Here is a 4,636-nt window from a genome sequence, read left to right on the forward strand (position 1 = left end):
TCTTATGAAATCGAATATGGAAATTTGAAGAAGTACTTGACTTCATTCGTGAAAAAAGGAACTTACGCCACTTTTCCTTTCAGCACCTCGTATATTAAATATATCAAAGTTCCTTTGATATTGACTATGATATACTAAAATATTATGCAACACCTTATAAAGGAACCTTAGATCCGCAATTTTTCATCTATTTTCAAAGTGCGTATTCAAGTTTGGATATGATAAATGCGTAATAAAGTAAATTAAGCGTTGAGCACAGGAACCGATTTATCAACTGCTGCCTGAAATCTATAGCAGTCATCCATGTCCTTTATACACATATAAAAGCTTCCCACAATAACAGTTGTTATCCAAGGTTGCAACAAACAAGATTGACCAAATTCAAAAGAATAAAGGATTTCAAGTAAAACACCATGATCCAAACGATCGGAAGATTTAGAAAAATCTGTATATATTGTATCCACTTGTCCTTAGGAACTACGCTACAAATAACTTATTGTAGCGTTTTTCTTGTTCGTTAGGTGTGAATTAAATACTCGATTTCACAAAAAATAGTTAAGTAACTTATTTACAGAGTTTACTGGAAACGATCACTTAAGAAAACGAGCAATACAAATTTTCACCGTATTTATTTACAACTACTTATGGCTGATTTGAATCTCGCGCCAATATTTCACTAAACTGCCTTCCATCGGCGATGCAGCTCCTTATATACTCGGCTGACCGTTCCGGAAGATTCGCCAATCTTCGAGACGTCATGCGGTGTGCTACTTCTGTCATTCCGGAATGACGCTTTTCTCGGTGTTTACAATATCGTTACAATATTCAAATATATTAATACGCATTCCTATACTATTCCTTAACCCTTTGGCTAATATGGTCTAAATGTTGGTTGGTTGGTGCACCGCTAATAATATGGTCTTGAATACCAGTAAATGTCATTCCATACTTTTCTCTCGAGGTACAGGCCAGCTTAATCATATTTATACTATTAATGGCACTCCTCTGGGAGTGTTATCTAGTGTAAAAGACCTTGGCATAACTTTGGACTCCCAGTTTAATTTTTCTCTTCATGTCACAACAACTGTATTAAAGGCTATGCAAATGCTGGGTTTTATTGAGAGGTGCACCAGAAATTTCCAGGACATTGCTTCTATGAAGCTTCTTTACTGTGCACTAGTTCGTCCTCACCTAGAGTATGGTGCATGTATTTGGTCACCCCAGTATAACAATCACATTCAGATGATTGAGCAGGTTCAGCACAAATTTTTAAGATACATTGCGTTCAAAAGGAATGTCTGAACTTTATATCCATACTCTCCAAACCCGTCGTAAACATCGTGACCCGTTCTGGATCTTCCTGCCCAGATATACTCGGTAAAATTGGTCTACATGTTCCTTATAGGCAGACCCGTCAGATACCCTCATTCCATATTCCATCCCGCCGAACCAATTATGGAAATAATTCCTTTGCTAACCAGTACTCGGATCAGTTGGATTGTTTTACTAATAGAATAGAATTTTTAAGACTGTTGCAAGCCAATGTTCTGTGAATTTATTCTGTGAGGTGAATTAAGTCAAATTGTACCCTATCTATTTTTAAGGTGTTATCAGGTATCATTAGGATTTTTGTGGAATGTGTAGTGTAGGTTAGGTTTTTTTCTTCTCTTGTAAAATGTTTTATATTGTTGTAAATTGGGCAATTGCTCTTTAGAAGAGAAATAAATAAATATCGTGTGTCGTTTATAAAAGTTGACCTAAAGGACCGTAAAGGCGTCAAGCGAGAGTGTAATTTTTATTAGTAATAGTGTGATTGCTTTATATTTAGCTGGAATATCAAAACCAGCGATTGTTTGTGAGCTGAAACACCTCAAGGTCAATAAAGTTTTTATTTATCGCACCATAACTCGTTACAATAATACTGGTAGCATCGCATAACGTCACGGATGTGGTCATCAAAAGACTGCAACGTCACGTTCAAAAAGTGAAAAAGCGAGTTGAGCGAAATCCCCGACGAAGTGACAATCAAGTGGCAAAAGAACTGAAAATATATGACCGTAGTATCCGACGCATACTGAAAAATAAGCTCAAGGTCAAGCCTTATAAGATCCAAATTCAGATTCCTGTATAAATGTATAGAAATTCACAAGCTGCCTGGAATAAAATGAGAAAGTACCTCTTATTCGTCTGGAACACCTGCAAAAGCTTTAATGCCTACAAAAGCATAAAAAACATAAAAAGTAATTTTAAATTGCTGGTATGTATTTAAGATTACCAAAATGCCTAAAACGAAATAATTTATTGTGTGTCTGGACCCTGGAAGACCTACCTCAAAGTTATGAGAAATTCTTGACTTCAGATCTCTGAAGGCATAAAAAAAAGAAATGCCTGAAATATGTAAAAAATTACGTAAAGTTATCTTAAAAGTGGTAAAAATACAGCAATTTCTGGAAGAAAACTGGCAACAAAAAGTAAGACTATCCAAATTCTTAGTCTAGAAACGAGTTTTTACTTTGAAAACCAACCCGTGTAAATGTCAAAAAATTATGAAAATCTTTTCAGTGGATCCTAAATTAGGCTCAAATATGTCCGTTATATATTCCAAGTAGTCAAATTTGGCGGCTTTTAGTCCTTGGTTGATAAAATCTCCTTTAACTCAGACGATTTTTGAGGTAGGGTTAAGTGGGTGCAAAAATGAGACACAAAAAATCCCGTTGAAAAATGAGACACTCAAATAAAAAATACTAATAATTTAATTCCCATATATTTTCTGTTATACACTGATAACTGCAGTTGTAAGGACCTCACGTCTACAATTTATTATTTTTCAGTAACCTTATGCTCAAATTTAAAATTACATTAAAATTTCATGTAAATCCATCGCTTTATTTGAGGTGGGTATACAACTTTTAAAAATGTTACCAAAACTTTTGTTACGTGTTTTATTTTCATTACTAGTAGACCTGTTCCTCTATGTTATTAATTTATTTACTTATTTTTTGTGAAGGAATATTTTTTAGTTTGGCAATCCGCTCAATATTTAGTTTAAGAATCAATGCTTACTACTTAGTAAATATTTTTGTACGTATTTTTCTATAAATAAATAATTTTGCATTTTTTTATTGAATAATTTACAAAAATCGTTTCACCATTTTACCCTGAGTGTCTCATTTTTATACTATTTGTTTTCATAAGAATTTATTGATAAATAAATGCCCTTTCTTCCACTAAGATTCTTTTAAGAATATTCCAATTAATTCATGTAAATATTCTCAAGAAAAGTGCAAATTTGGCAAAAATTATTCCCGACCAAAATTGCTCTAATTATCCAAATCTTTAACCCAGAATCACATTTTTACCCTTAAATACGTCCTAAGAAACTTTCCTATATTATTGTGCAAAAAATGATGAATATATTTTAAGTGGTTCCCAAGTTATGCCCGAAAATGTCTGCTAATGAATAAACATGTTGATGTCAGAATATGTCTTCTGAAACTTCAAATTTGGAACCTTGGTTGACAAATTTCCCTTTAATTCAGAAAATTCTTGAGGTCCAAGGACTGTTTTCATAAGAAATTATTAGGAAAGAAACGTCCTTTTTTCCGCTACAATCCTTTTAATAATATTTCAATTATTTCATGTAAATATTCTCAAGAGAAGTGGACATTTACTAAGAAAATTGAGCAAAAAAATGGTATTGCCAAAACTGCTCTTATAACCCAAATCCTTAAATCAGGATCTCATTTTTGCCCTTAAATCCATCCTAAGGAACTTCTCCATATTGTCGTGGAAAAATTATAAAAATCTTTTAAGTGGTTCCTAAGTTATGCTAATGAATAAACATGTTGATGTCAGAACATGTCTTTCAAAACTTCAAATTTGGTTGCTTTTAGGACCTCCATTGATAAAATTCCCTCTAACTCACGCAATTTTCGAGGTACAATAAACGTTTTCATATGAAATGATTGGGAAAGACATGCACTTTCTTCCGCTACAATTCTCTTAAGAATATTTCAATTATTTCATGTAAATATTCTCAAGAAAAGTGAAAATTTGCTAAGAAAAATTGACCTAAAAATTCCCCTACCAAAATTGCTATAATTACCTAAATCTGTAAACCAGAATAACGTTTTGACTCTTAAATCCATCCTAAGGAAGTTCCCTATACTATTGTGGAAAAAATTATGAAAATTATTCATCATTCGAAACTTCAAATTTGGTTGTTTTTGAGACCTTGGTTGACAAAATTCCCTGTAACTCAGACAATTTTTGACGTACAAGAAACTTTTTTATATTAAATTATTGGGAAAGAAATGCCTTTTCTTCCACTACAATCCTTTTAAGAATGTTACAATGATTTTATGTAAATATTCTAAAGAGAAGTGAAAATTTGCTAAAAAAAGTTGGCAAAACATTGCTTCTACCAAAAAGGCTCTAATTACCCAAATACTTAACCCAGAATCACGTTTTTGGCCTAAGTAACGCCCAAAAATTTTCACTAATCAAACAAATCTTGACATTCAAACCTTTCAAATCCTTGTCAAAGTTCTAAACAGACCTTGATACTAGAACGATCAGTGCTATCAGGGCGTACCAAATCAACAATTTCTAAACTCCAGGACGGAAAACTTCAAAA

This window comes from Anthonomus grandis, chromosome 6 (assembly GCF_022605725.1).
Source record: "Anthonomus grandis grandis chromosome 6, icAntGran1.3, whole genome shotgun sequence".
In the NCBI taxonomy this organism is placed as follows: domain Eukaryota; kingdom Metazoa; phylum Arthropoda; class Insecta; order Coleoptera; family Curculionidae; genus Anthonomus; species Anthonomus grandis.